This window comes from Chenopodium quinoa, unplaced genomic scaffold, assembly GCF_001683475.1.
Source record: "Chenopodium quinoa cultivar QQ74 unplaced genomic scaffold, ASM168347v1, whole genome shotgun sequence".
NCBI classification, from domain to species: domain Eukaryota; kingdom Viridiplantae; phylum Streptophyta; class Magnoliopsida; order Caryophyllales; family Amaranthaceae; genus Chenopodium; species Chenopodium quinoa.
In genome coordinates this window covers 659,935-672,675 of record NW_018744821.1, presented here as the reverse complement: position 1 = coordinate 672,675, position 12,741 = coordinate 659,935, and the positions used below count along the sequence as shown (strand labels likewise).

At 37.1% G+C, this 12,741-nt stretch overlaps 1 long non-coding RNA gene across 1 annotated transcript; it reads left to right on the top strand.

Annotated features, from left to right (window-relative positions):
* Positions 1-11,451: 11,451 nt before the first annotated feature.
* LOC110704080 lies at positions 11,452-12,741 on the top strand. Its single transcript, XR_002507857.1, has 2 exons — positions 11,452-12,014; positions 12,309-12,741. It is a non-coding gene; the product is annotated as an uncharacterized LOC110704080 (long non-coding RNA).

Below are 12,741 nucleotides of genomic sequence, written 5' to 3'. Positions count from 1 at the left end.
GGGTCGGGTGGGTTTGTGGGTTAGGGTCGGGTGGGTTCGTGGGTTAGGGTCGGGTGGGTTGTGTGGTGTTTTAATTTTTACAAAATTAACAATTTGATGGCTTGCTCTTAATTAAGATGCCTACGTATCCTTATATTATAAAATAAGGAATCAAAGCCAGCGTAGTTCTTATATTGTACTTCTTTTGAAATTTGGGGGGGGGCTTGGACCTATCTTTAGAAAACTAAAATTTAATTTTGCAATTAAATTGTAATTTTCGAAAAATAAGTTGCCTACGTATCCCGAAAGAATCAAAGCCCACGTAGTTCTTAGCGTACCTGATTTAGACTTTTCTAGCCACCCATGTTTGTTGCATCATCATCCCCGGAAGCTGCATCATCCGTTGACGACTCCAATATCATCACAGGATCATCTTCATCGTCTTCGTCTTCCTTTAAACCTTGAGTTCTTCTTTCAGCTTGATCTCAATCTTTCTTACAAACACAAATTTGAATGCTTTCCGGAGTTAAGCGAGATCTTTTTTCATCTAACACTCTTCTACCTGCACTAAAAGCAGACTCGGAAGCAACAGATGAAGCGGGAACTGCAAGTATATCTTTTGCAATTCTCGCCAATATAGGAAAACTTTTTTTATGTTCTTGCCACCATTTTATAATTTGAAAGTTGTTGTTGGTCTCATGTTGATATGACAAATAATCATTAATAGCAAGTGTTGAAGAAGATGATGATGAGAATGATGTAGATGCTTTGTGTTTTTTTTTATAACTTTATCAAGAAAACCAAATCTAGAATCGGAAGTGCTAGTAGTAGTTGGTGTTGCCAAATCAAAACCATAAATAGATGCATAATGATCATAAAGGTCTCCCAAAACAGATTTGCATTTGTTAATATATTCACTAACATCATAATCGATACTTAAACTTGTATAATAAAATTCTAAAAGATTTTCCAAACCTTCAGCTTTGACACCGGGGTCAAGAATAGCAGCAATTCCATAAATGATTGGAAATTCACTAAAATAAGTATGCCACTTACGTTTCATGCTATCAAGAACGGGACGAAGTCCATCAATCTTCATATGCTCTTCGATGGTGTGAACAACTTTAACACACTCAATTATGACTAAATGAACGTTAGGCTCATAAATATAAGAGAAAATATGAGTTGCACTATCAAAAGCATTTAAAACATCACGAACAAAAGAAGCATTAGTCCAATGACTTTCGGTTATTAACTCAGTAGGATCAACACGAGTCTCATTGTAAAGTTGGGTCAAAATATCACGATACTTTATAGCATCACTCAACAACTTGAAAGTAGAATTCCAACGGGTAGGGGTATCAATAGACCATTGTCTTTTCTTAAGACCTCTCTCTTTACACATAGCTATGTACTTTCTTCTAACTGACTGAGTAATCCTAATCCATTTTATAACTGTTCTAATTGGGTTTAGCAATGGTTGCAACTCAGCGAGACCCTCTTGAACAGACAAATTCAAAATATGAGCACAACATCTAACATGCAAGAGACTACCACCCAACAACAAATTCAACTCGGAGTCATTTTTCAAATAGTCAATACACTTTGTGTTTGCAGTTGCATTATCAAGAGACAAAGAAAAAACTTTATTATTCAAGTGAAATTCTTTTAAACAATCCAAAATACGAACTTTGATGTTAAAACCGGTATGCCTTTCTTCCATAGCTTGAAAACATAGTATACGTTTTTGAATAAACCAATCATCATCCACCCAATGAGCAGTAATGCAAAGAAAAGGTTTGCCAAAACTAGAAGTCCATGTATCACTTGTAAAACTAACACGACCATCAAAAGTACGAAATAATTCAATCAAACTACTCCTATACTTATAATAAGAAGTTTGTGTATAACGTCTTAGGGTATTTCGGGGGACACGAGTAAATGCAGGTTGTAATGCAACTTTATTAAAATGCTCAACGTTTGCATTTTCACCGTAACTAAAAGGGTATTCATTAGCAATAACTAAAGTACTCATTTCATCAATCATTCTATCTTTATTATAAATGAAAGGTGTACCTCCGCCGGGTTGGTTCATGTATCCACCCAATTGTGTTTGGACGCCACCCCCCGAAGGACGGGGGCCATTTTCGAACAAGTCGTGTTTATTTTGCAAATGCCGACTCAAGGTTCCGGTTCCATCTCCCGTTTTCCAATTATATGACTTGACATTTGCACCTAGCGCCTTGCAAACTAGGCATGTACACGTGAACCTCTTTAGTTGACCAGGTTGCCATCCCGGGGGTGTGACCTCAACTCGTTCAAAATGTTTCCACACCCAAGAAAAATGTGCTCGACCTCTACTTTCACCGCCACCACCTTTCATAAATCAAATTATTAAAATTAATTTTTAAATGCTATTCATGAAAATAAGCTTTTAAATTTTAAATATTTTAATTATACTTATTTAAACGCATTTTTCATGGTAATTAACTAATTGTAAATCATAGAAAATTGGAAACTAAACTAACTTTATAATCATTAATAATAGTTTTTTTAAATATTCATAACAATAAAAATTTAATTAGAAATTACCTTGAGATGAAGGTTGAGATGTTGGTTGCGATGGAGGTGGCATAGTTGAACTTGATGATTGGTGGGAGAAATGTTGTGGTGGAGACGTTTGAATATTTTGCCCATCTCCTAAACCATAATCTCCATATTCATTGACAAATTGGTTTAAATTTTCCGTATTAATTTCATACGAAAAATTTGCACCACCACTCCTTTGGCTACCACTTCGACCACCACTTTGACTCCTTCCCATTCCTCCTCTTGAGCTCATTTTTTTTTTGTATGATTACTAATTATAATATGGAGAAGAACTTTTTTTTTTTAGAATCTTAAGAATACTAATAATAATATTAAGGAGATTTTTTTTAACAAAAATATAACTCTATATAACACTTGAGAATTTGAGAACAATAAGAATTTTTAAGTAAGAGAGAAAGAAAGCTTGAATTTGTGTGGAAATTTGAGTGAAATGGAATTGGTATTTTAGGAAAAATAGAATGGATGATCATACACTTAAAAAACTAGCCGTTAGATACAAAAAACTAGCCGTTAGATACAAAAAACTAGCCGTTTTTTTTTTAAAATGGATGTTAGGCCGTGCGGGTCGTGCGAATTGTGCGGGCTGTGCGGGCCGTGCGGGTTGTGCCGGCCGTGCGGGTTGGGTGGGTCATGCGTGCGGGTTGGGTGGGTCATGCGTGCGGGTTAGGTGGGTTGGCTCGTGCGGGTTGGGTGGGTCATTCGTGCGGGCTGGGTTGTGCCAGGTGGGTCGGGTTAGGTGGGTTCACGGGCTAGGTGTGTCGAATTAAATGAGTCAAAACGGGTTGTGCGATTTGGGTCGAATCAAACGGGTTAAACTGAGCTGGGTTGAAATGGGTTGTGTCGAAAATTTTGGACCCACGACACAACCCGGATTAAATCCGAGCTGTGTCGGGCTGTGCCGGATTGAAACCGGGTCGGACCCACGTGACCCACCAGCCGTGCGAGTTAGGGTGGGCTGGGTCCAACCCGGCCCACTGGCCACCTCTAGCTATGCGACAATCCTTTTGGGAAAATATTGCCACTATTGACAATCCGGGTCTTGGAATATTTGCAAAAAAGAGTCGACCGACAATCCACTTCGGGAAAATTTGCCACATACTGAAATGAATGACAATCCACGTTGAGGAACTTTTGTCAAAATTTATGATGAATAGAAACCTACAACAATCCTTTGGGAAATTTTGCCATAGGGAACTAGGTGTATGACAATCCAATCTCGGAAAACTTGCCAGCGATGTATGAATGTATGACAATCCGAACTTGGAAAAACTTGCCAAACAAAGAAGGAGCACGACAATCCACGCTTGGAAACTTTGTCAGAGATGACAATCCAATCTTGAAAAAATTGTCGTTGAAGAAGATGCACGACAATCCAGTTTTGGAAATATTGTCAGTTGGGGATGACAATCCAATTTTTGGAAAACTTTGTCGTTTAATAAGAATGCGCGACAATCCATATTTGGAAATATTGTCGTTTAAGTGCTTGCTTTTCAACCGAGTGTAATGAGCCAGTGTTTTAGACGCTTAAGCTAAGTGAGACGCTTTTTTTTTCAGGTCAATCACTTACTACGATTGTAATCGAGCCGACTACTAATCATGTCAAATTGCTTAGAGGGGCTAACTGGCGTACCAAGGAACCCGAAATTGCAGCATGAGGTCGAAATCACCTTTTTGAGAGGCTTCGAACTCTGTCGTTGCTGAGATATTTCTGGCGCCAGGCGCTGGAGTAGGGTCTTCCCTGTTCTGCTGCACCTGTATTTATTTTTGACTATAGAACTTTGCCAATCTCTTTAATCATCTTAGGGTTGACCTAAGGTTTAACATTGCTTGACTCATCGACTTAACACGACTCAAGGTATAAACTTGACTCGCTGTGATTGACTCGAGGTTGACTCGACTCAAAGTGTTTGACACATGTATTAGACTCAAATCAAAGTGATATGACACGACATGACTTGTGTGTGCATTGTAATGTGATCGTGCGACTCGAAAATGCAGAAAAGCAAAAAAATTTCATCATTTTTGTGGAGGGTACCGACTTTCTCCCGAAAAAGAAAGACACGAAGAAAGAATGCATGTTGAATGAGCTTAGTCAAATGTTGTTTGATACTATCTCTCAAGGTTCAAGGATTAATTCATCCTAGGATATCTCAACTGTTGACTCCATGATGAAAGTATTTGGGTAACTTAGGCACGGAGGCTAAGCCCTTTATACTTCGTGATGCAATGACAATTATGAGTGATTTTGACGAAGCATGCTTCAGCGTTAAGATTTCATGACAAAGGGTTCCTAAGGGAAGTATATTTGGTCATGTATCTGTGCAGTGTGTGAAAGTGACACTAAAGCTAGGCCGCAAGAGCTAAGTGTGTGGGAAAATATTATTATTGAAAAGAGTCAAATGGTGGTGACTCTTAGGCTACGTAAGCTAATGATGTAGGGATCAAGCCCCCAAGTCTAGCTCTAAATGAATAGGGATGAGCACAGGGGATCCCTTGATATGATGATGGTGTAATTGTGTGAATGTGAATATGAATGCATGTTTATTACGGCTGCACCTCGATTTGAGGTTGCCTACGTATCCGTTAGGAATCAGGCCGAACGTAGCTCTAGCCGAACCTCGCACAAGTGTGTATACCTCAAAAAAGGTCTTTTTAAGGGTTGTAACGTGGTTAGGCTAAAGGTTTGAAGAAGAAGGGGATCAAGGCTCAAGACCCTAGATAAGCCCCCAAGGTGTGCAACCTTGCTTTTGAATATTTGTATTTTTATGCTTGAGGTTTTCTACTCTTTTTTAGCTTTCTTTTTTGCTTTAGCATTTATTTTATTTTAATAAGTGTGGGCAATCTCGATCATGCGGTCTATCAATCACTTGGCATTCATGTTTCTCAGGCACGGTACCCAGCACTCGATAAGAGACCCAATTTGAGACGTGTTCTTATCGAAGATATTTTCATATCAAAGACATTGGAACACTTGCCCTTTTGTACACTTTTATTTATTTATTTTTTTCTTATTTTGCTATTTATTTTGATCTTTTGAAATCACTCAAGCTTTTTAGAATTGCATAAGTTGCACACCATCCCATCCCAAGGTTAGGTAGATGTAGGTTGAAAAAAGAAGGGTCTATCGTTAGACGAGGCTTAAAGTGGTTTATGAAGAAAGGATTGCATATTCGAAAGGTGAAAGGAGATATGATGTGGCTACAAGGGTTGCCTTAAATCATTGGTATACCTTGTGTTTAATTCGACATTGTTGTTTTTTTTTTTAATGCAATGCAATGAAATGATCATATATAAGGAAATAAATGCTCATTTTCTTAAAGGAAAGCAAAAAAAATCCTACAAAATAAATTTAAGGAAAGGAAAAGGTTCCTATGCTAGACTTATTGGGGAAAGGAAAAAAAATGAAAAAGAAATATAAAAAGAGGTCACGAAATCTTGTCGTTGAAGCTCGCCTCGTGTCTTGTGTTGTTTGCTCCGACATCATCCAGTCTTCTCGCTAGCTAGAGGCGATGGGATCTTATTTGCTTGTATGAGATCTTGAATGAGGTTATGAAACTTGTAGTATTCATCAGTAGTATGACCGCGCCCTCGATGGTACTTGCAATAGGAGTTTGGATTCCATCTCGAAGATCGATTTTCTAGTGTTGGATCCTCGGTAGGGCCAATAGGTTTGGTTAATCCTCGATCATAGAGACGATCGAAAGCAGCATCGTAGGTCATTCCAATGGGTGTGAACTCTCGCTTGGGTTTCCTTTTAGATCCTTGATTATCTATGGCTAAGACACCATTATGGTCAAAGGTCCTTACATTATTACTAGAGTGGGCGTTTTCGAAAGAAGAAGGATTTTTGTTCTTCTTTCCTTTCCAGCCACCGTGGTTACTATTGAGGTCGTCTTCGATTTTAATTCCGATGTCATAAACGGCCTTGAAAGTATTCAAGTTGTGTTGATATTTTAAGTGCTTTGAATACTTTTCTTGAAGATTCTTGATAAACATCCTCACGGATTCTTTTTCAGTGGGGACCTCAATCATCTTGGCGGAAGTTTCCCTCCACTTATTAAAGAAAGAAGTAAAACCTTCATTCTCTTTTTGTCTTAGCATCTCAAGTTGTCTATGGTCGGTTTCAACTTGGATATTGCACTTGTACCTACCAACGAAAGCGTTTACTATCGATTCCCAGGTAGAGGTTTTCTCCTTGTCAAGGGAGAAGAACCATTGTTGGAAAACGGTTTTGAGAGATAGTGAGAAAAGAGAGGGGAAAACTTTCTTATCAATACCCTTAATACTCATTATTGTTTCGAATGCTCTTAAATGAAAGTAAGGGTTGTCAGTTGCTCTGAATTTTGGGATGTCGTTGGCGTTGAACTTCTGCGGAAGAAGATCTTTATCCACCGAGACCACTTGGGATGTGAGTTCTTGAAACTTGTAGTCACTGGACAACTTGCTTAGGCTCTCTTGCATGAGGTCCATTTGTTGTTGTTTCACGGGATCATCGATCCTAAGTGCGAGAAGCTTCAGTGTCTCAGTCACGTTATTCAATTGACTCCTAAGTTCATTAACTTCCTCTTGAGTTGCCATTATATTCTTAGGCTTTCTCTTTTGACAAATCGGTTTATCAAAAAGTAAGAGTTGAACAAAGGTGTTGTCCTTGATTAATCGCCCTTCTCTCCTCGACCAAGTACTGTGGAAAAGGAATTTGGGGATACTTATTGTTAATTATTTGAATCAAACTTTATTCAACATGCAATGATGGAGGAAGTGAAGAAAGATGGAAGAATGCAAAAGAAGATTTAGATGGAGAAATATGAAGAATTAGGAATAGAATGTACCCCCAACTTAAACGACGAAAAAGACCGACTCATGCATGAACCTAAGACATGGCCATGGTCATGTGTACTCAAAGTGTGTGCTAAGACTAGTGAGTGTAGGTGACATGTTGAGACTTTTGTGTAAGACCATGGGACTTAGTGCCTAAACTCGATCATTGATTCAATTAAGCATTATTGTCAGCAAAATTAACCGACTTAAACAGGAGACTGATTAATTAGACTTTAGGTGATGACTCGACAAATAATCCGAACTGTCGGCCAAGCGACAAGACTAGCGTCACACTGTGGTGGTTGGCGCCAGACAATTTAGCTGACGTCTGGGACTGTTTTCGGTATTATTAGTCAACTGGGGTATACCTAAAGTCGTACTAGGTCAATTCCGATTGAAATAAAAATTAGACTTATTGACTCAAATTAATTAATTAATTAGGCAAAGTTCTTTAAGTCATTAATTTATTTATTCTCAACACAAATCAACAAACGGTTAAGAGAAACATAGAATATATATGCACAACAAATAATGCACAATTAGTCAAGTAGGCACAATATGATGCAATGAGTTCGCAACCTAACCATGGCTCTAGTTCTCTAAAGTTCGGGATATGGTTTAGTCAATAGAGGGTCCATGGTTAATTGTCCGGATGCACCGCGTGGAAACCTAACCGTGAAGGGTTGGCACGAGTGGATGGGACACCGCGAGTTTTAAAAAAGAAAAAAAACTCGCTTCCATGGTTTGGTGAATTCAACATCTCGGATGTACCCTTTGTTGCACGGAGCGTTCAATCGGGTAGATGGAGCATGAATTCCTAGAGGGTTATGTCCATATGTAGAACACATATGGGTTTCAGAAAAGTGAGAAAAAATTCAATCAGGAAGTAGGATCGAGCAAACAATACGAAAAATCGGTCGAAATTAGAACGCATATTTCTGGCTCGGTATTGGGGGAGATTGGCGCCAGCAAACAGAGACTGGCGCCAACTTTTAACTGTAGCGCCTGGCGCCAATACTGGCGTTTGGCGCTACGGCTAAAAGTGTGGCGCCAAGCTCAGGCCCCTGACGCTACTTCCCACATGCCTCAACAGATTTCTGTGCTCGATAAAATCTTCCAGTTTCGCGCGGTGTTATTTCAGTCCTAGTAGTGAAAGACATTTCTCAAATTTCCTACGTGTAAAATCCTATATTTTTTACTCATTACGGATGGTCTTTCCAATGAGAACCTTTTTATGCATATGACAATAATGTTAATCAAAATTACGCACTTGAAATACTTATAACTTTTCGAGTCTCATCCACTCATTCTAGATCATTGCCGAAACAAATTCAGGAATTAAAATAGAAATCCTCCCAAGCGGAGTCGCCAAAAACTGTAGAGAATAATTTCAAGCCTTTAAAATCCCACTAGCTTGAACCCCACTGTGATCATACACTAAAGTACAGTGGCGTCCAAAAGGGAAGAAGATAAAGCAAAAGAGTCGCCAACAAGTTTTTAAGGAACTTTTAAACCGTTCATAGGATGAAGGTCACACCCCTTAACGATCCAAGAGACCGTCAACTCCATGAGGTCATGAACCAAATAAGGGTTCGGGGATGATGGTACAAATCCAACCTAAAAGAGATTGAACCTGCCCTAATAATAGGCCTCTAGTTTATTCTGCTCGTATTCATGTGCGCTTTCTGATTAACAAACAATCAATAGGATTAACCCTAAACCTGTTTAATCTATGTTGGTTGAATTTAATGCACAAACAAATCTATTATTGGCGATCACTTGAATTATAATCACAATTAACCCTAAACAAAATTATTAATTATCTTATTAAGCGTGATTACAAGTACAAATTCCCTTTAAACATGCATAAAAGGTGATCAAGCAATAAAGAATAAATAATGTATCAAGCAACATAATCAATAAATATCATGAATAAACATGAATTATAATAATTATAATAATAATAATATTCATAATCATAAATTATAATAATAATAATAATGATCATATTCATGTTAATATTAAAGCATAATAATAATAGCAAGATCCTAGGTACGATGCTAACAAGATTAATAACAAACCCTAGCATGTCACTAAGCAATAAAAATCAAATCTTTAGCCCTAACATGATACTAACATGAATAAACATTAGGAAGAACATAGGAAGCATCATAACAATCATATTTAATATTAAAATTAACCTAGACATGATACTAGGAATATCATAATAACAATATAAACATGATTTCTACATCATAATATCAATAAATCAATTAAAGCACTTACTTTGATTATTCGTACCTCTTTCTAATAACAAAATACACACGTTAGTAACTTCAAGGAAAATAATAAACAAAATAATTAAATTAAATAATTGAAAGACAGATTTGGGACCAAACCCTCAGAAATTAAAACCTTTCAAGTCTAGGGCGAAGGCAACTTCGAATATGGATAGGTGTTTCTAGATCTTGTGAATGCGGAATTTTGTATGAAAACAAGTAAGAAAGAATTGAATGAATTAAAGAATGCTAAAGAATTAATGATTGTTGATGAAAGCTTGAGAATGAATAGAATTGGTGAAAATTGGTGAATGATGGACGTAGATGATGAATGAAAACGGAGTTTTTGATGCGATATTTATAGAGAAAATCAGCCAAAAAAGATAATTTAACAAAACAGAGACTGACGCTTAGGAAACAAGGTTGGCGCCAACCATGGCTAGCTGGCGCCAGGCACCAGTGGCTAGCGCCTGGCGCCAAGCCTGGTTCCAGGCGCCAAGGCTTGGGGTTGGACGCCAGTCTTGATTCTAACGCATTTTCGAAAATCCGATAAGTTTACTGTACTGGAAGATAAAATAATATAATTTCTTTGAAAATGCTATTTGATTTTGATTAAAACTCTGAAAAGTCAACAAAGTCAACTTATCAATGCTAATTGAATTAGGAATGAAAAGAACCTTCTAGAAGATTCTATAAGAACAAAACCATTCCTAATTGCATTAGGAATGATAAATCATATCAGGCCCTCCCCTAGATCATTGGGCCGTACATAAAGCTCAAATCGGGCCCAGTTTAGTAAATTGGCCATAATTTCCCCAATATTCATAGGAATTGGGCTTATAATATATCGTTGGAAAGGTCTTTGCAAGCCCCATCCAACTACACTATTATTGGACCCATATCATGGACCAACCAAACTGGATTGGATGTTTTTTTAAAATAAAGTTTTCAAAAGCAGAGAGAAGAGAAATAAAAACTTTCCGCAACACTAGTCCTTCCACACTTTCGTTTCATTCGATTATGATTCGACGTGAAAGGTACTCATCACTGGGTTTGGTTTTGGGGAGACACAAATGGGTGTCTACAACCACATACAAACTGAACTGTCTATAAATCAAACTATAATTTCGATCTCACAATAACTCATCAATTCATGATTATGACACATCAATTAGATGATTAAATAAGAAACAACTAATATTGTGATATCAAAACAATAATAATTCATTAATACACTAAACTTTTATAATCTACGTTACTTCGTAATAAACTAGTAAGATCAATATGACTAAACTTGAAAATAATATGATATGTATTTTTTAAATCGATGAGAATTTGTATATAATATAATGCCTAATGCCTAAATATGAAGTGATGAAGTCTCGGCTTGATATAAAAATTGTTAACCAGTAAAAGGTTAGCAAGTACTATGAAATTTCAAACCAAAATCGTTAAACTGCCCAAATCTAAACGACCCAATTAAAAATCGACTTTTTGTAATAAAAAACCGTTCCGAACCATAATTTAGTAAACGTGAAATGGAACTGATCCGAATAACGTTTAACCGTATAAAAGGCAAACCCGTTAACAAACCGAACCAATATAAAACTAAACCGAAAAAGAACCGAACCGTTTCTAACTCGAAACCGTTTCCAACCCAAAACTATTTGAACCGGTATAAAAACCGTTTACACCGAACCGTTAACAAACCGTAACCCGGATGCACCGAACCGTTTACAACCCGAACCGAATTAAAACCGATCAAGAATAAACCGAAACCGAATTGAACCAATAACTATTTTAACCGAACTGAAACTGACCCGCGAGACATTTAATCCGATTTCAAACCGATCCGATTTAATACCGAACCGAACCCAAACTATCAAACCGTTTTGACAGTGCTACTAGTAATAGTTAGTTAGTTATAATCTCTTTAATTGTATTAACTATTGATTTATAATTCTCATTGGCCACTCGATAAAAACACGGATTAGAATCCATACCCCTCATCAAAACACCCTCACAACTGCTGATTAAACCCATCTTTAATCCAATGGCCTTATTCATCTTCCCAAAATACCTGTCAAAAAAAAAAAAAAAAAAAAAAAAAAACCTTCCCAAAATCACCAATAATGAAACCTAATCTAAATCGGAAAACTTCAACTTTGCTTCAATTTTTTTCATTCAAACCCTATAATCACGGTTATCCCTCTTCAACTCTCCTTCAATTACAACTTTAATATCACGGTTCATCACCAATTCACCACCCAATCAGGCGATCAACAAGAACTCACAAGGAATACGCCTCCGCTACCCACCAATATGCAGGTAATAATTAAACTTTGAAAACCCTTCTTCTTGTCTCTTCTTTGTGTTATTTTGCTTGAATCTTTAAAACTTGGAAGTGAATTCTTGAATATAATGCAATTTTATGTAATCCCCACAAAATTTGGTAATGAAAGTAAATTTTGGGTCTTTGAGACATAATATGTTTAACAGGTGGTGTGCATATTGTATTAGATGTATACATGAATTCTTAGGTTTAAATTTGTAACAACTTTAAGTGATAAATTAATTACATATTTATAGCTTTAACTGATAAAATTGGGTTGCTCAAAACAGGTTAGTCATTGTGAATAAGGAGCCAATTGCCGGAGAAGTGGTGCGGTATCACGTATGCTCTCTAAACAGAGGGGTGGCAGCGTGTATAGTTGTGTACAAGAGAGTGGGAGGTTGAGAGGGGGAGGGTTTTCGCTGGGATGTTGGGTGATGTGAATCAGAGAGCATTTGATTCTATAGCTAGAAAGAGAGTGTCGGTAGAAAAATAATATGTTGCATCATCTAGAAGTAATAAACAGGACATTATTGTCTCAGGACTTCATATAAATTCTATGGTTGATACACTCTTATAGGTGATTTTATTAATATGTTACTAGTTTTGTTTCACCTCAAGATACTTTAGTTACACTTTACGTACTTAGTCTCAAAATTTACTTTAGTTAGTCTCTCAATTAAGTTTGTACTCTTACCAAGTTAATAAATTATGAATTAGTCC